This window comes from Oryctolagus cuniculus, chromosome 4, assembly GCF_964237555.1.
Source record: "Oryctolagus cuniculus chromosome 4, mOryCun1.1, whole genome shotgun sequence".
Taxonomy (NCBI): Eukaryota; Metazoa; Chordata; class Mammalia; order Lagomorpha; family Leporidae; genus Oryctolagus; species Oryctolagus cuniculus.
Window position 1 is genome coordinate 70,680,426 of NC_091435.1, and position 20,440 is coordinate 70,700,865.

Genomic DNA, 20,440 nt, shown 5'->3' on the forward strand with positions numbered 1-20,440 from the left:
TCCATGTGCTATGCTGTTGTGCTGATGGCTTCTTGTTCTAAATGACTTTATTCCTTTTCTATTGTTCATGAAATGAGTTCTGATAAGGAAAGAAAGAAACCCCAGGGCTAGGGCCCCTGCTCACTAGGCTAATCCACCTGTGGTGCCAGCAACCTGGGTTCTAGTCCCAGTTGGGCTGCTGGATTCTTTCCAAGTTGCTCCTCTTCCAGTCCAGCTCTCTGCTGTGGCCAGAAGGCAGTGGAGGATGGCCCAAGTGCTTGGGCCCTGCACCCCATGGGAGACCAGGAGAAGCACCTGGCTCCTGGCTTTGGATTGGCGTAGATCCGGCAGTAGCGGCCATTTGGGGGGTGAACCAACGGAAGGAAGACCTTTCTCTCTGTTTCTCTCTCTCACTGTCTAACTCTGCCTATCAAATAAAAAAAGAAAGAAAAAAAAGAAACCCTCCGATGAGAATCCCTTTCTTCTAGGTGTGGGCTGGGAACTCATATAGGACACAGGGGGAGAGTAACATTATGTTGTACATTCTTAAATCAGTTGATTCCTTTGTGGTTTATTCACCATCATTTTAAGTTGTTACCCATGAGGAGGAGTGAAAACTCTCCCAGAGGTACTGCAATTTCACAAAGCCTCTCCTTGGAGTTTTGGCATATGATTCATAGTTGATCACCGAATGCAACCATCAACTATTAAATTGGCCCGGCAACAGTGTAGATCTTTCAACTAGAAGAGTGTTTTACAACAAATGAAAATCCTCCCAGCTTTTCACTTGCTTTCCTTTTATTTTTCCCTTTCTTCTCCTTATAACATTTCTCTTTCCTCTTTCTCTATGTATTTCTTACCACTATTCCTTTCCACTTCTGCTCCTTGACAGTGAGACTTTACTGGTCTGGCACATGATTGGCTCTCTATAAATATTTGTGGAGAGCATGAATGACCATCTGGACAAATATTATGAAGTGAACAATAGAAAAACTTAATTATGCAAATTAATAAATCTACAGCTTTGGGAAAAATCTGTGATAATAAAAAAATGACTAATAATTCCTAGGATATTTGGGAAAGATGAAACCCAGGAGGATGAAAATGAGAAATCTAGAATCAGAAAAATAAAACCAAAAACAAAACAGACCAATACAACTGAAAGCACATGCAAAAAGAGACTAATGTATTGTTTATAAAAAATTAAATGAAAAGCCTGAAATTAGAATGCTAGAGGTATTATTATATCAAAAGCAGAAAGTTATTTCTTTCTGGTCCAACTGTAGAGAGAATAAATTTGCCAGTGCCATCAAGAATAGGATAAAAGTAGTTGTTTGGAATTTAAGAATACATAGGGGTCAGCGCTGTGGCTCACTTGGTTAATCCTCCACTTGTGGCGCTAGCATCCCATATCGGCGCCAGGTTCTAGTCCCGGTTACTCCTCTTCCAGTCCAGCTCTCTGCTGTGGCCCGGGGAAGGCAGTGGAGGATGGCCCAAGTGCTTGGGCCCTGCACCCGCGTGGGAGACCAGGAGAAGCACCTGGCTCGTGGCTCTGGAAAGGTGCAGCACCGGCCGTAGCGGCCATTTGGGGAATGAACCAACGGAAGGAAGACTTTCTCTCTGTCTCTCTCTCACTGTCTATAACTCTGCCTGTCAAATAATAATAATAATAATAATAATAATAATAATAATAAAGAATACATAATAAAAGCAGAGGTTCAAGGTAAGCCAGGTTGTTAGGGTGGTAGCTATCTTCCACAATAATTCCTGGTGATCTCTGTCCTGGTATTCATACCTTTGGGTATTTCTACCTATTTTCTATCAGGGTTTGTGTGACCAGTGGAATACGGTAAATGTAATATGTTACTCCTAAAACTGGGTCACTGATGGCATTACAGCTTCTACCCTACTCCTTATATCACTCACTTTGGAGAAGCAAGCCCTGTGTTGTGAGGCCCCTGGAGCAGCCCTATGGAAAGGTCTGAAGCAAGAACTTAGACCCACAGTCACCAGAATTAGAATGTTAGAGCTGGGGCCGTTATGGTGACCTAACAGATTAAGCCACAGCCTGCAAAGTTTGCATCCCTTATGGGCTTTGGTTAGAGTCCTGGCTGTTCCACTTCTGATGCAGCTCCCTGCTGAAGGCCTGAGAAAGCGGAGGAGGATGGCCCCAGGGCTTGGGCCCCTGCACCCCCAGGGAAGGACTTGGATGAAGCTCCTGGCTTTCAACCTGGTTCCTTCCATCTTGAGGAGTGACCCTGCAGATGGAAGATCTATCTCCCTGTCTCTCTGTCCCCCTCTCTCTGTAACTCTGCCTTTCAAATAAATAAAATAAAAATAAATCTTAGGTGCTGGCACTCTAGTGCAGTTGGTTAAGGCCCTGGCCTGAAGCGCCAGCATCCCACATGGGAACAGGTTTGAGTCCTGGCTGCTCCACTTCCGATCCAGCTCTCTGCTATGGCCTGGGAAAGCAGTAGAAGATGGCCCAAGTCCTTGGGCCCCTACACCCGTGTGGGAGACCTGGAGGAAGCTCCAAGCTCCTGGCTTTGGATCGATGCAGCTCTGGCCGTTGCATGCTCACTAGCAGTCCTGCATGGCCCACTTTCATTCATGTAGTTAGTCGTTTTTTAATAAAATAACAAATACCAGCAAACTAAATCCCTGAAACAAGAGCAACGAGCTTTATAATAATCTAATTTAACTAAATAGTTTGCCCAACCTTATATTCTTGCTTCCCTTCAAGTTTAGATAATCATCGCTGATACTCATTTTTATCATTCTTTTGCTTTTCTTTTCATGTAGTTTTATTACATCTATAGGTGTCTATGTGTATGTACGTATATATGAAGGGACTTCACATGGTCATGGAATACTTGCATTATTTTTAGTATCATTTTCCACAAACTTTGTGAAACACCCATGTGTATTGTATATATCAATATATACAAATTGTTTATATATGTACATATTTCAATTGCTTTTAACTTTATAGAATGGTATTATCCCTCATGGAATGTTTTGAGTTTGAAATAATTTGACTTAGTACAATTATTATATTGCTATGCCCCATCTATAGTATTGCCTATCATTGTAGTTCATTCATCTTGTTTTCAGGTTGGTCAGTAAGACATAAAGTTGTGACTAACAAAACCTTATATTATAGAATTATGTACTTGTGGGTAGGCAGGATAAAACATATGTAGTATATAATTAAAATGAAAATAAAAGATAGAAAAATACTTTAAGAACTTTCTTTCCCTAAGGATAATAGATATTCAATAGCATAATGTTAATAAATGATATACATTTATTATTAATATAGCTAATTATACACATGATAAACCCCACACAAATTCATTGAAATGAGTGGAAAAAAATTCAAAGACCTATGGAAACATTATAACCATTGCCCATATATTTGGAAGAACCAATTGTAGGAGACCTTGGTGAGTGAATACTATCATCTGTCTTTTTCTTCAGCAATTCATATATTTTTATATAAGTAATATTTACAGAAATTTCATTTACTACAAACTTCTCAATGCATGCTTTATATACGATCACCTAACATATTACCTTACACACTCATGAATGTAATCTAAAGTATTACTGACAGTGGCTGATGCTGTGGCTCAGAGTCGTTAAGCCGCCACCTGCAGTGCTGGTATCCCATTTGGGCGCTGCTTCCTGTCCCAGTTGCTCCAATCCAGCTCCCCTGCTTATGGCTTGGGAAAGCAGTGGAGGGCAGCCCAAGTGCTAGGGCCCCTGCACTCACATAAAAGACCTGGAAGAAGCTCCTGGTTCCTGGCTTTGGTCTGGCCCAGCCCTGGCCATTGCAACCCTTAGAGGAGTAAATCAGTGGATGGAAGACCTCTCTCTCTCTCTCAATCTCTCCCCCCTCCCCGCCCCCATCTCTGCCTCTTCCTCTCTGTAACTCTGCCTTTAGAATAAATAAACAAATCTTTTTTTAAAATATTACTGACAAGTCTGGTTAATCATAAAGTCTAATGGTGAATATCTGTTAACCTCACTTCTCATTTTCTCCTACATATTCCTTTGTCCTGATGGCACCATTCAGAAACTGGCCTCATTTGTTAATTCCAGAGATATTCCAACTGTAGTTTTGGTCGGCTGTTTCCTGATTTTTTTTTTTTACTTTGAAATTACTGTGTTTTCATCTGAGTGCCTCAAGGATGGATGTTCAGTCATGGAGATATAATATGACTCCTTAAGCTAAAAATATTTCTAATATGTATAGACTTTTTATACAAATATTTATTCATTTTTATTTATTCAAAGGCGGGGGAGGAGGGAAGACGAGCAAGAGAGAAAGAGATCTTCCATCTGTTGATTCACTCTCCAAACTCCTGAAGGTGCAGGCTAAAGTCAGGAGCCAAAACTACATTCTGGTCTCCCGTAGAGGTGGCAGAGAACCAAGTACTTGGACCGTCATCTGCTATCTTTTAGGCACATTAGCAGGAAACTGCATCAGAAGCAGAGGGAGCACGCGATCCTATGTACTCTGATAGGGGATGCAGGCATACTAAGTAGTGAGTTAACCTGCTGTACCACTCAGCACATCCCACGTGTAGACTTTTAATTTTACCCATTAAATGAGGACTTATTTACCATTTGATTTTACAGATAATTTCATTAGGTACAACATTTTTCTTAGATTTGATATAATTATAATGAATATTGTGCGAGCATTATCTATAAAGCAGGAGGAATTCTGTTCTGAGTTCTTCACTAACCAATATATGTAAGTTTGAGGAATGATGAAATAAGAGTCCTCAGTTACAGCATAAGGTCCAAAGCATGGAGATTTTCAGAAAAGAAATTCAGGTTTAGCAGAATTACTATTTTTTTGCTAATATAACTAAGTCAGGACTTTTTATTTTTTAAAATATTTTATTTATTTATTTGAGTGGTTGAATAGAAAGAGAGAGAGCTTGTCCATCCGCTGGTTCACTCCACAAATGGCAGCAAGGGCCAGAGCTGGGCCAACCCAAAGCCAGGAACCAGGAGCTTCTTCCAAGTCTCCCACAAGAGTGGAGCCCAAGCACTTGGACCATCTTCCACTGCTTTCCCAGGCCATCAGCAGAGAGCTGGATGGGAAGAGGAGCAGCCAGGACTAGAATGGATGAACATATGGGGTTTTGATGCCGCAGGCGGAGGATTATCCTACTGTGCCACAGCATCAGCCCCAGGACTTTTTTTATTATTATTTATTTGAAAGGCAGAGTTAGAGAGAGAGGAGAGAGAGACATCTTCCATCTGCTGGTTCACTCCCCAAATGTCTGCAACGTCTGGGGCTGGACCAGTCCAAAGCCAGGAGCCGGGTGCTTCCTCCAGGTCTTCCACATGGGTTCAAGGGCCCAGGGACTTGAGCCATCTTCTGCTGCTTTGCCAGGCCCATTAGCAGGGAGCTGGATTGGAAGTGAAGCAATGGGGTCTCAAACCGGCACCCATACAGGATGCTGGCAGCGCAGGTAGAAGCCTGACCTACTATGCCACAGTGCTGGCCCCAGCAGAACTATTGAAAGTAAAGGATGTGCTGAAAGAAGACGTCACCTTTATATTCTCAGGCATTGACTGAGGCCTTTGATAAAAAACAGGGCACAGAGACTGGCATTGTGGCATAGCAGATTAAGTCACCATCTATGATGTTACATCCCACAGAGGAGTGCTGGTTTGAGTCCCAGCGGCTCTGCTTCTAACCCTGCTCCCTGCTAATACATCTGGGAAGACAGGAGAGATGACCCAAGTACTTGGGCCCCTGCCAACCACGTGGGAGACCTTGAAGGAACTCCTGGTTCCTGGCTTCAGCCTGGCCCAGACCTTGCTATTGCAGCTGTTTGGAGAGTGAACCAGCAGATGGAAGATTCTCTCTCTCTCTCTCTCTCTATATATATATATGCGCACGCACACACACACACACACACACACATATCCTTCTCTTTCTATTGCTCTGCCTTTCAAATAAATAAACATTTAAAAAAGAATACAAAAATTTTAGAAATACATTTTCTCTTGAAATTTCTCAGTTATCCAAGACTAGTGTCTGCAAATACTAACTGATAGAATATAAAAGGGAGAGAACGATCCAACATGGGAAGCGAGATACACAGCAGACCCATAGAATGGCAGATGTCCTAAACAGCACTCTGGCCTCAGAATCAGCCCTTAAGGCATGCAGATCTGGCTGAAAAGCCCATGAGAGTATTTCAGGCATGGAAAGCCAAGACACTCTGGGAAAACAAAAAAAAAATGACCTAAATGAAAAGATCTCTACGAGTGAGATCCCAGTGGAAAGAACAGGTCATCAAAGAAGGAGGTACCTTTCTCTGAAGGGAGGAGAGAACTTCCACTCTGACTACGACCTTGTCTAAATATGATCAGAGTCGGTGAACTCAAAAGGCTTCCATAGCCTTGGCAACTCATGACAAGAGCCTAGGGTGATTACTGATGCCATAAACAAGAGAGTCAATTTGTAAAGTCAACAACAGGAGTCACTGTGCACTTACTCCTCAGGTAGGATCTCTGTCCTTAGTGTGCTGTACATTGTGATCTAATGCTATAACTAGTACTCAAACAGTATTTTTCACTTTGTGTTTCTATGTGGGTGCAAACTGTTGAAATCTTTACTTAATATATGCTAAACTGATCTTCTATATATAAAGAGAATTGAAAATGAATCTTGATGTGAATGGAAGGGGAGAGGGAGCGGGAAAGGGGAGGGTTGTGGGTGGGAGGGAAGTTATGGGGGGGGGGAAGCCATTGTAATCCATAAGCTGTACTTTGGAAATTTATATTCATTAAATAAAAGTTAAAAAAAATTTCTCAGTTATCAAAAGCCTTCTCTGCAAGGACTGTGAAAAGTAGCTAAGTGGAAGGAAGTTAGGAGTTCGTGGGTAGAAAAGGAGGTGGTGTAAACACTTTCCTTGATGCCTTATCTCAGTAGTGTTATGGTGGATTGAAGAAGCTTGATCAAAGCCCTAGTTTAAAAAAAACTAAATTTCATATTTTTTTGGCTGTTGTACTAGAGTTTGTACTCATTTCTTCTAATGAAAATTCTTCCTTCCACAAGAGAACTACTTTACACACACTTGCAATGCAGAAGGCAGAAAGCAACAGGCAGGGGCAAAGGGATTCTGAGACCAGGTTTAAGATTTGTTTTGTAGGTTGAACTGATGGAGCGTTGTGAAAGCAAGATACACTGTAAAATAAGCCAAAACATAATCTCCTACTTCCAGCCCATTGCATAATGTAGAGTTAGCTGACTTTTTTACTGTTAATGTAAAGAAAACAACTGTTTCATTCATCCCCCTGTAATGATGCCAATCTACTTTGCTATTAAATTTCCATTCAAAAGCTTTATTTTGTTTAGTTACAACGGATTTGATTCCCTTGAACTTTCCCAGGCAGTTTGTATGGAAAGGCAGTTACTAAGGATATTCCTAAGGGAACATGCAAAATGTTGGAAGATACATAACCTCAGTACAACAGGCAGATGAAGCAGAGGAAAAGTTTAAAAGTTACCATTAGAAACAAAGAGAAAAGGGTCAGAATTCTGGGTAGAGTTGCTGGTTAAATCATTGATTTGAAGGAACTTAGTGTTAAGGTAGTGTTGCCTTTCCCAAGAAGGAAGGACTTGAGCATTCTTCTTCCTGGGAATGAAGGGAAAGTTTATCACGGAGAGGAAGTTGGAAAGCACCGTTCATCAGCTGCCCTTTACATTTTCCCTTTCCTTCTACCCTCCACCTGTACAGCTTTTCCTCAATCATAACAGATCCAAGAACAGGAACCCGTAGGTGGCAGCTTGGAAGTCTCATAAGCCCAAAGTGAGTTAAACTCCTGAGAAAACCTTTGGCAATTTACTTGAGCAAGAAACAATGTGATATGCTAGAAAAAAACAGATTGAGGGTAGCCAGCCATGAATTTAAACATCAAACTCCACTATTTATTATTGATGTGACCTAAAACAAGCTAGCCAATTAGTTTAAATCCCAATTTAGTGATTTCTAAAATGGTGAGAGCCTAGGAAACCTGTATTACACATATAATATAAGTACTCAGTAAATACTCAGTATTTCCCTAGTATCTCTAACCTAGATTTGGCTGGTAATCATGACAGTTATGTGAGAGAAAGGAAAGATATTTAATCCTGAGGGCACTCACTGTCTGTAGTAATCATTTAATAATTGACCAGATGGTACTCTGTTGCCATCTCTTATTTGCTAATTGATAAAATGTTAGGAGTGGAAGAAGAAGAATTAATCTGTAACTTGTATCATTTGAAAATAGCTGAAGATTAGAACTACAAGAAACAGGAAACAATCCCAGATGATTTTTATAGTTAACCATTTAGATTTTCTACAAGCATTAAGGCATTTAGTGTGCTCACATAATGGAATATTTTCTACTTAAACTTTGAAACGACTGTCTATCAGAAAAGAAAAAAAGTGTACTTTAAGTGTAAATTTTAACTAAATAAATTTACGTTCAGTTGCATTTTGTGCTATGTTTTGACTAATTGTTTTAACTGTGGTATTGAATTTGTTACAACATTCCTTCCATTCTAGTCATATCACCTGTTAATAAAAATCACAGTGGAACTTATTATTATAATTAATATTTATTATTATGTAGTAGGCATTATGCTACTCATGATTATTAGCATTTTTAATATTATTAATAGCTATAAACACATTATATGTTATAACAATAGAAATCATTTATTGAGTGCTTACTGTATAACATGTTTTGCTAAGCATTTTATGTACATTTTCACAGTTAATATTTTCAAAGACCTAGTGAGCTAAGTGTCACTAGGGAAGATACAATAATTTTTCTTGTTAAAGGAAAACTCATTATATCTAGTCCTCCAAAGCACTGACAGAACTGAATAGTAATAGCGTAAACTTAGAAAGTGTTATTCATAAAAGTGTACTGTTTATGGCCAGCGCTGTGGCGTAGCAGGTAAAGCCGCTGCCTACAGTGCCAGCATCCAATATTGACACCAGCTCAAGTCCAGGCCCACTTCCGACCCAGCTCTCTACTATGGCCTGGGAAAGCAGTTGAAGATGGCCCATGTCCTTGGGCCCCCGTACCCAAATGGGAGACACGGAAGAAGCTCCTGGCTGCTGGCTTCAGATTGGTGCAGCTCCAGCCATTGCAGCCAATTAGGGAGTGAACAAGTGATGAAAGACCTCTCTTTCTCTCTCTGCCTCCCTTCTCTCTCTGTGTAACTCTGACTTTCAAATAAATAAATAAATCTTTAAAACAAAAAAGTGCACTGTTAACTTCTTCACTGATTCGTGTTACATGAAATAATAATGTTATTTTACACAAGATAGAATGTCAGCCCCCTAAAAAGCAGCAGTTGATATTTTGAATACAAAAATGTAGAAAAAAACCTGCTTAATAGAGGAATGAAAATCTGCTCTGAAATACAGAAAGAATTTAGAAAACCAAAATACTTTACTCTGACTTTAATTTGTCAAAATTTATTCAAAATAGCTAAGGGGACTTTCTGTCTCTCTCACTGTCTATAACTCTATCTGTCAAATAAATAAATTAAAAAAAATAGCTAAGGGGATATCGTTATCAGAGGATTATCATTAAGTTTTTTTTAAAGATTTATTTATTTATTTGAAAGAGTTACACAGAGAGGAAGGGCAGAGAGAGAGAGAGTGAGAGAGAGAGAGAAAGGTCTTCTATCCAATGGTTCACTCCCCAATTGGCTGCAACGGTCGGAGCTGCGCTGATCCAAAGCCCGGACTTGGAGTTTCTTCCGGGTCTCCCACACGGGTGCAGGGGCCCAAGGACTTGGGCCATTTTCTACTGCTTTCCCAGGCCATAGCAGAGAGCTGGATCAGAAGTGGAACAGTCGGGTCTTGGACCATGCCCATATGGGATGCTGGTGCCTCAGGCCAGGGTGTTAACCCACTGTGCCACAGCAGTGGCCCCTATCATTAAGTTTTAACTCAAAGACAAAAACTCAAGCAGTATAGATATAGAAAGCAATTCCTCCTAAAACAAAAGTAAAGCAAATGTCCAGATTCATTCCATCTCTTACTCTTTTGACTACTTAGTAATCTCAGAAATTAAATGTTCAAAGATGAAAACAATATGAATTTAATAATATAAATATAAGCAGCTGCCCAATATGCTATCAAATAAATTGATCCTCACTGCATTTGAAATATCTCACAGTTCAAAAATTTAACTTATGCCCATCTATTTCTTACCTGTACAAATAATACAATAATTTAATTACTCTCACAGTTTAACCTGGCAAAGGAGCCAAAGCAGATATACTATTCTTTTACAATTTACTTTAGGAAGAAGAACATGCTATAAGCTGTATGGAAAACCTTATTTTTGTGTGTGTCTAATACAATGCTTTTTCTACTAAGTCTCTTGTTGATCAAATAAAAAAAAATTACCATTTAATCAGTTAAGTCTCCATGAAGTTAGAAATTTCAAGTGAAACTCATAAAATAAATAAGATAAATAGACTCCAGAAATTCCAGTTTTCAAGAAGCTGATTACACACAAAAGAGCTATTAAAAGCGAAGGGTTCAGTAGAAAATCTTCTGGGCTCATTTAATACAAGAATGTGGAATTTCAGGGCATTCTTTTCTAAAGAAGCCACTAACAATGTTGTAGATCTACAAAACCCAAGAGTGTGCATAATGGACTCAAGTCTATGCTTTGTGACTGGTGAGTGTACTTCATCAGGATGGACTTCCTGTTTTAGAGGGTCATAGAAGTGAATAAGCTGACCAAGTCTGCACAGAGAGAAATCCTGTATATGTCATTCGAATGAAGTTCATTTGATCTTAAGTTCTATGTGTACATCAAAAACCAACTCTATTCCAAACCTTAATGAGTTGGGTTTGTCTCTTGAATGTCTCTTTTCACTGACTCAAATTACTTTACATTTACCCTAGGTAAATTGCATGAATCTTTCTTAAAAGGAGAGGTTAAGTGAGATAACTTCTTAAGGGTGGTTGGAGATTTCCTTTCAAAAAAGGAAATTAAAACAACAGCATTAATAATGTAGTAACAAAATGAATACATACTATGTTTCAGGCACTATGCTGGAAGTTTATATGCCCTAATACATGAACGAAGCAATCAGTACTTTTGAGAAACTACTTCAAACCAGGCACTATACAAATGGTAACACACACACAATTGTAATCATACAACAGGGCTAGAAAATAGAATGAATAAGAGTATCATGGGAAATTTTTGGTAAAAGTGAATAATCCCTCCATATTTCCATGTTTGAATCTCTCCAATATCTCTTCTGTCTGCTTTTAAACAGAAAAAAAAATCTATAATAATTTTGAAAATAATTATTCACAAAGAAAACTCCCACTCTTATATAAAGCACTGATTCTTCTTAAGATACATAATATCTTCTACAATTTCTAGAAGATCATTGACTATTAGCTATAAAAAATGAAATAATCATTGACAATAGTCTTTGGAGATCAATAGGCGAGAAAGAGTTCTTAGAATGTACACTGGCCTCCACCCACATTTTTCAATGCCATGAACTTCTATCTGTCAACACTTGCTTCTGTTATTTATCCTTTTCCTAGACCAAGAAATATTAGCATCTAATTACAGAAAATATACTCAGAGTTGCTCCTGAAAACGTTTATTCCCATGAACACCAAGAAAACATGAAAGATAATCAGAATTCTGAGGATTTTTAGATGCCTTCTTCTTCTTCCTTTTCCTTTTATTATCATTATTATTACTATTATTAAGCCTCACATGTCTAGTAAGCTCTTTATGTATATAACATATACAATCGATATAAATATTGATTGTTCAGTTGTTATTTTCATGGCCATTTTAAACTGTTTCAACTGTAAGTGCTTTTAATTCCCTGAATATTCGAAATCTGTCTAAATACAAGGATTCTCCCATAATAAACCCCTAATACAATAATGTAATGGGAGTCAAGTTTTGTTAAAATATATGTGAGAAAATGGTAAATTATTAACGTTTAAAACATGGAACAATACATATGATAGTCACAGGATGTAAGATATAGTAAGGCCTTTGGAACTTCTGATGCCTCACTTTAAAACATCATTTATCATTTTGATAAAGCCGAGGTCAAGTTTCTAAAAATACAACTTGTTAAAAGCAGGAATAAATGAATGAGGGATGAGTCAGCTCATTTGATGGAAAGGGTATAAAAAATACTTCAAAAGCATACCACATGACTTGGTAAATATTCAGTGTATCAAAATGTAGTTGCCATCTGGTGTTGATAGACTGGGCTAGAATATGTGTTTTAAAAAAAGATGAAAAAGAAAATAACTCAGCCAGGTTAATGCGCTCTGGTCTACATTTCATAATTCAGGTATTACGTGCTTTAATAAATATTCACCATGAAAGAACAGCAGACATGGGCAATATTTATTGCGGGTAGGTCGGAGTGAAATAAGGCAAGACCTGATGGCACCTACATACGCTAAAAATACAAAGTTGTCTTAGGTAAAGTAGGACTCACTCTCAGGCACAGGAAAACACTGCCAGAACACCAGCTTCACACTTCAACACAGGGAAGCAGAAAGCTTTCATTTGGAAAGAAACTGAAATCTTGCTTGTTTTCAGCTTTGAATATTCAATTATTCTTTTCTTTGGCTATGATTATTTAAAAGTATAGGGAAAACCAGGGAATAAACAAAACTCTTGGTTACTAGTAGAAAGGAGAAAGAAAAAAATTTAAAATGTCCTAGTCGTCTGACGTTTTTAAGCCAGAGTTTGCTATTAACTTTGCAGTATGTAATCAAACAGAAAAGGAAATGTGAAGGACTCCCATGCTCCCCTTCTTGCTCAAGAAATGAGGCAAGCCTGGAAAACAGTATAATTCAGAAAAGGGCAAACTGAACAAGAGCAGTGGAAACTTGCCTGAAGTAGCAACTCCCGGCCAAGGCCATACTGAGGATTGTTACTGGGTACCTCTCTCCTTAATCCTGATCATTCTAAACCCTGAACACTGATGCTGTACCACATCCCTTGGAATCAGGGAAAGCAGCAGGAAAGCCAACTCTGGACACGACTTTGAAGGTTGGTTAGGACAGGGTCCAGGGAAACAGTTAACAACATGGATGGGGCACCTCAGGTGAGAATTGCTTAGAATCATATACATTTTTCTTTTTTTTTAATTGAAGTGAAATTCATACACAGCAAAATATATAGATTTTTAAGATCCATATCAGAAAGAATTTAAATAAATGTGAGCATTCATATAATCACCACCCTAATAGAGATATAGAACGTTCCTCTGTGTCCCCTTCCAATTGATTCCCACCTCCTATAGACAATAATATTTTAATTTTTGTCACCAGAGATTAGCTTTGACCAATGTTAAATGGTGTACTCCTGTGTTCTGGCTTCTGTATTGCACAACATGTTTCTGAAATCCATCTACATGGTTGTGCATCATAATCTGCTTTGTTTGGTTTCTTGTTTGTATTCTATGAATATACCACAACTTGTATAATGCATGTTTTCAGTTTTAGGCGGTTATGAAACAAGTCACTATACCCATTCCTGTACAAGTCTTTTGAAGCCATATTTCTTATATCTTTTCAGTAAATACCTAGGAATTTAATTACCAAGTCATGGGGTAGGTATATGTTTAACTTTGTAAGATTGTGACCTGGTGTTCCATCCGGTTGTACCATTTCACATTCCTACTAGCGAACGTAAGAGAGTTTCAAGTATTTCACATCTTTGCCAACAGTTGAATTGTCAGTCATTTTTATTTTAGTCATTCTAGTAGTCATGAACTGTGATCATGTTGTGGTTTTAACTTGAATTTCTCTGATGACTCATGATGCTAAGTACCTTTTTATGAGTTTGTAGGCTATTTGTAGATCTTCAGTTGTGGGCCATCTAATCAAGTCTTTTGCCCATTTTTAAACTAACTTGTGTTTCAATTTGTTAATGATTTGTACACATTCCTTACATATTCTGGAGATGAATCCTTTTGTTGTTATATGTGTTGAAAATTTTTTCCCAGTCTGTTAAATGCCTTTTCATTTCTTAACAATGATTTTCACTGAATAAAATAATTTTTAATCTGGGTTCTTTTTTCTTTTATGTTTTGTGCTTCCCATGTCCTCTCTGAACATTCTTGGTCTACTCCACAAGGGTGACTTTTTTTTTCTTTAATGTGTCTTTCTAGAAACATTACAGTATCAATTGTGTGTTTGTATTTGATATGTATTACATTATTTTTAGTGCCTAGTGTGACACAGAGGTCAAGTTTCAGTTTTTTCTATATGTTTATCCAGTTGTTTCAGTACCATTCATTGAATTGTTAAACTACTTTTGCATTTTTGTACCAGTTTACTACAAATTTGAAGTTACTGTGTAAACTCTTCCTCTATTTCGCTATAATGATGCATTTGTTTTTGAAGAGAAAAAAATGGGGGTTTATCATGCTGTCCTTATTTCTTTATGTTTATAGTAAATACATTTCTTTGCAATGTCAAATAAATTTTAAAATCAACTTGAACATTTCTCTAACATTAGAAAAAACCTAGAGATTTTAACTGGAATTATGTTGAATTTGTAGATAAATTTGAGTAGAAATGACCCTTTTTTATTTTTTTTATTTAATAGATATAAATTTCCAAAGTACAACTTTTGGATTATAGCGGCTTTTTCTCCCCATAACCACCCTCCCACCCGCAACCATCCCATTTCCCACTCCCTCTCCCATCCCATTCTTCATCAAGATTTGAAATGACCCTTTAAAAATAGTGTGTTCTCGGCCGGTGCCGTGGCTCAATAGGCTAATCCTCCACCTGCGGCGCCGGCACACCAGGTTCTAGTCCCGGTCAGGGCGCCAGATTCTGTCCCGGTTGCCCCTCTTCCAGGCCAGCTCTCTGCTATGGCCCGGGATTGCAGTGGAGGATGACCCAAGTCCTTGGGTCCTGTACCCGCATGGGAGACCAGGAGAAGCACCTGGCTCCTGGCTTTGGATCAGTGCAATGCGCCAGCCGCAGCGGCCATTGGAGGGTGAACCAATGGCAAAAGGAAGACCTTTCTCTCTCTCTCTCTCTCACTGTCCACTCTGCCTGTCAAAAAAAAAAAAAAAAAAAACCAAACAAAAAAAAACAACAACAACTAGTGTGTTCTCTATGAATAACAGATATTTCTCTAAGGCCTTTTTATTTTGAATGTAAAAACTTTATATTCCTTTGTTAAACTTATTTCCTAGTACTTTATTTTTTATGCTATTGTAAATTTATTTGAAAATTTCATTTTCAAATTATTTTCCACTACTTTAATGTAAAAATATAATAATTTCTTAACATTAAGCCTGTTAACTCCCTAAATGTATTAACTAACTTTATTAGTTGTGTTGTACACTCCTAAAGATATTTTCATTAAATAATAATGGTATATGTGAATAGACTAGTTTTAATTCTTTCCTGTTTTATACCTTTATTATTTTGCCTATTGCTCTTGTTATGACTCTGAAAACAATGCTGAACGGAAGTTTCAAGAATAGATGTCTTTGGGACAGGTGTTATGGTACAGCAGGTAAAGCTGCCACCTATGAAACTGGCATCCCATATGTGTGCTGGTTCATGTCATGGCTGCTCCACTGCCAATCCAGCTCCCTGCTGGATTTCCCTGGGAAAGCAACAGAGGATGGCCCAGGTGCTTGGGCTTCTGCCACCCACGTGGGAGACCTGGAAGTAGCTCCTGAATCCTGGTTCCTGGCTTCTGGCTAGCCCAGCCTTGGATACCGGAACCATCTGAGAGAGTTAGGCAGTGGATGGAAGATCTCTCTCTCTCTGTCTCTCTCATTCCCTCCCTCTCCTTCTCTCTCTCTCTGTAACTCTGACTTTCAAATAAATTAATAATCTTACCAAGAGAAAAAAATAGATATCCTTACCCTGTACTGTATCTTAGGGAGAAAGCATTCAGTCTTTCATTACCTATATTACTACTTAGAGGTTTTCATAGCATTCCGTCACTAGATTGAAGAAATTTCCATTTATTACAATTTTCTGACACTTTTTATTATGAACAACCTATTGCATTTTTTCAAATATTGTTTCTGCATCTGCTGAGGACATCATGTTTTTCTCTTTATTCTAGTAATACGGTGAAGTTAAATTGATTTATTTTTAAATATTAAACTAAACTTACATACTTGAGATAAATCCCATTTGCTCATAGGATATTACCCTTTTGTTACATATTGTTGAACTTGATTGGCTAAGACTTTGTTAACTATTAGTGTACCTAGATATATGAAGGATGCTAGCCTAAATTTTTTTTTCCTTCTTGTCATATCTATCATCTTGCTAATAGTATTATGCTGAAGTCATAAAACAAGTCAAGAGGTGCTTTCATGTCCTATATTTTCTGAAAGAGTTTGTGTAAGATTAGTATTATTCCCTCCTTAAATGTTTTATAGAATTCTCCAGGGAAACTCTCTGGGCCAGGTGATATGTTTCTATAAATGTTTTTGATAACAAATTCAATTTCTTTTATAAGCATAGAGTTAGTTTATATTTTCTATGCAAAGTACCTCAATTTTGGCAAAATGTTTTAAAAGAAATTTATCTATTTCATCAAAGTTACTGAAATTTTGCATGAAGTTTTATATGAATATGAATTGAATTATAATATCCTCTATTAATATTGGTAACATATCTTTTTTCTCAATCATTTTTTAGAGGTTTATTAATTGAATTCATCTTTTCAAAAATTAAGTTTTGACTTTGTTAGTTCTCTTTATTGTTTGGTTTTTATTTCATGGATTTCTGCTTTTGATATTTATTTTTCTTTCTTTTATTGTTTGTGGTTTAAAATGGTCACATTTTTCTATTTTCTTCAAGTGGAAACCTATGTCATTGGTTTTAAATCTTTCTTATTTCATCTACTTTAGGCTTAAAAGCTGTAAATCTCTGCTAAGCCCCTTGTAGGCACATTTCATAATTTTCAATATTGCATTTCATTTAAGCCATTCCACAAATTTCAACATACCACATAACTTATTTTATATTTCCTCTCATGACTATGGGGATTTAGACATTTGATCTTCTCAGTATATCTTTTCTAGATATTTGTTATTTTATTTCCAATTTAACTGCATTGATTTCTATTAATTGTTACTTTGTAGTCTCTCAATCTTTTGAAAATGCTTGAAACTCATTTTATGGCTGATACTGTGCTCTGTTTTCAAAAAAGTAACATGTAAGATTACAAAGAATGCATATTCTAAGGTGAGAATAATGTTCTATAAATGTCAAACAGGACAAGATAGTTGATGGTGTTTTTAATATCTGAACATCCTTAAGGATTTTCTCTCTGCTCGTTCAATCTATTACTGAACAAGGATATAAAAATACCCAGTTGTTATTATGGATTTCCATATTTCCATGTAGTTTTGTCAATTTGTGTTTAACACCTTTATGATTTATATGCTCATGATGACTTGACATATAATTATGAAATATTCCTCTTTATTTCTAGTAATACTTCTTGTATTGTAGTCTACTCTGTCTAAAATTAATGTAGCAAATTAAGCTTTTTCATGCTTACTATTTGAATGGTATATGTAATTCCATCCTAACTTTCAAGATATTCAAGGGTATGTCAAAAAGTTCATGAAAAACATACATTGTCTTAATTAAATTTTTCTTTTCTTTTTTTTTAAATTTATTTTATTTAATTGAAAGACAGAGTGATAGAAAGAGAGGGAGAGACAAAGAAAAAAGATCTTCCACCCTTTGGTTCAGTCCCCAAATGGTGGCAATAGTCAAGTCTGGGCCTGGCAGAAGCCAGGACGGCTATACCTGTTTAACTTATTTTGTCTGCAGTTGTTCTAGGGATTACTTTATGCTTCCTTAACTTAAACAGTGTTTACTTAAAGGTACTATTTTAACACTTCATGTAAATGTGAGACTCTTTTTTTCTATAATTTAAAGTTTAGTACTATTTTACATCTTTTTCTTTTTTAAAAGATTTTATTTATTTATTAGAGGTAGAGTTACAGACAATGAGAGGGAGAGACAGAGAGAAAGAAACACTCACTGCCACGGCTCAATAGGCTAATCCTCCGCCTGTAGCACTGGCACCTGGGGTTCTAGTCCCGGTTGGGGCACCGGATTCTGTCCCGGTTGCTCCTCTTCCAGGCCAGCTCTCTGCTGTGGCCTGGGAGGGCAGTGGAAGATGGCCCAAGTGCTTGGGCCCTGCACCCGCATGGGAAACCAGGAGGAAGCACCTGGCTCCTGGCTTCGGATTGCACTGGCAGCAGCAGCCATTTGGGAGTGAACCAACAGAAAAAGAAGGCCTTTCTCTCTGTCTCTCTCTCTCTCACTGTCTAACTCTGCCTGTCCAAAAAAAAAAAAAAAAAAAAAGGAAAAAAAAAGAAAAGAAACACTCACTGGTTCACTCCTCAAGTGACCCCAATGGCTGGAGCTGAGCCAATATCAAACCAGGAGTCAGGAACTTCCTCCAGGTCTCCAACATGGGCACAGGGTCCAAGCACATGGGCCATTTACCACTACTTTCCCAGGCCATACCAGAGAGCTAGATAGGAAGAGGAGCAGCCGGAACTAGAAACGGTGCCCATATGGGATGCCAGAATCGCAGGTGAAGGATTAACGACCATGCCACAGAGCCAGCCCCAATGTGAGACTCTTAAACAGCATTATTTTATTTAGTACAACTCTATGCTTTGTAGTATTTCTATATATTTTATAACTGCAAGTATTATATAAATGTGATAAAATGTTGCAAATTATACACCAGTTTTTCTTTTGAAACATGAAAATGAAAAAATTCTTGTCCATGTACAGAGATATTTAAAACTTTTAGCACATTTCATTCTTTCCCTAAAATCAAGTTTCTCTCTACTGTCATTTCCCTTTAGCATGAAGTACTGCTTTTCACATTTCTTGCATTAGTTGTGCTGACAACATAAAATTCTTTATTTCTACATTATTGGAAAATATCTGCTGTTTATAGAATTCTGGATTAGAATGGTTTTTGTAATTGTTTAAAAATGGCATTTCAATTATGATGAAGAATCAACTGATCTTTATTTATTTATTTATTTTTTAAAGATTTATTTATAGGGCTGGCACTGTGGTGTAGCCGGTAAAGCTGCTGCCTGCAGTGCCAGCAGTCCATATGGGTACTGGTTCAAGTCCAGGCCGCTCCACTTCCATTCCAGCTCTCTGCTATGACCTGGGAAAGGATGGCCAAGTCCTTGGGCCCCTGCACCCACATGAGAGACCCGGAAGAAGCTCCTGGCTCCTGGTTTCAGATTGGCCCAGCTCCGGCTGTTGCGACCAACTGGGGAGTGAACCAGTGGATGGAAGACCTTTCTCTCTCCGACTCTCCTTCTCTCTCAGTGTAACTCTGACTTTCAAATAAATAAATCTTTTTTTTTTTTTTTTTTTTTGACAGGCAGAGTGGATAGTGTGAGAGAGAGAGACAGAGAGAAAGGTCTTCCTTTTACCGTTAGTTCACCCTCTAATGGCCACCGCGGCCGGCACACTATGGCCGGCACATCGAGCTGATCCGAAGCCAGGAGCCAGGTGCTTCTCCTGGTCTCCCATGCGGGTGCAGTGCCCAAGCACTTGGGCCATCCTCCACTGCACTCCCTGGCCACAGCAGAGAGCTGGTCTGGAAGAGGGGCAACCGGGACAGAATCCGGCGCCCCGACCAGGACTAGAACCCCAGGTGCCAGTGCTATTGAGCCACGGCGCCGGCCCAAATAAATAAATCTTAAAAAAATTATTTATTTGAAAGGCAGAATTACAGGCAGAGAGAGAGAGAGAGACAGACAAAGAGAGAGAAAGTCTTCCATTTGCTGGTTCACTCCCCAAATGGCCACAAGGGCTGGAGCTAGGCCAATCCAAAGCCAGGAGCCAGGAGCTTCTTCCAGGTCTCCCACAAGGGTTCAGGGGCCCCAGCGCCGGCCCCAACTGGTCCTTATTTAATTATTCCCCTATCCCTGGCTGCTTTTGAGAGTTTTCCCCTTAGTTTATTTAAATTTGAATGTAATACTACTTGAGATTTGCCTTGTTATTTTCTTTTTCAACAAATTTTGGGCATTTTCATCTGTAATTTCTTGAAATACCACCTCTGTCCCAATTTCTCATCTGCTGTCTACAATCTGCTGGCAAGATTCTCCAACAAATTATTTTTATTTCAGATATTGTACTTTAACCTCCCTTAATTGATAATTTCATTTATTTACTCCTGAGATATTTAGTGTACATTATACCCTTTGATATTGTTCTACAGATCATTGCATATTTTTTCAATCCTTTTATGTTCTTTATATTAAATTTTCTATTGATTTGTACTCAAGTTTATTGACACTTTCTTTTGCCATCTACAATCTTTTGTTAAGTCTCTTTAACTATTTTTTTAAATTTCA

General features: G+C 38.1%; 1 protein-coding gene across 36 annotated transcripts in view; it reads right to left on the bottom strand.

Moving 5' to 3' along the window:
- Positions 1 to 20,440, bottom strand: part of ZBTB20 (zinc finger and BTB domain containing 20) — an 877,267-nt gene that overhangs the window by 317,022 nt on the left and 539,805 nt on the right. The gene's annotated exons all lie outside the window — the stretch shown is intronic.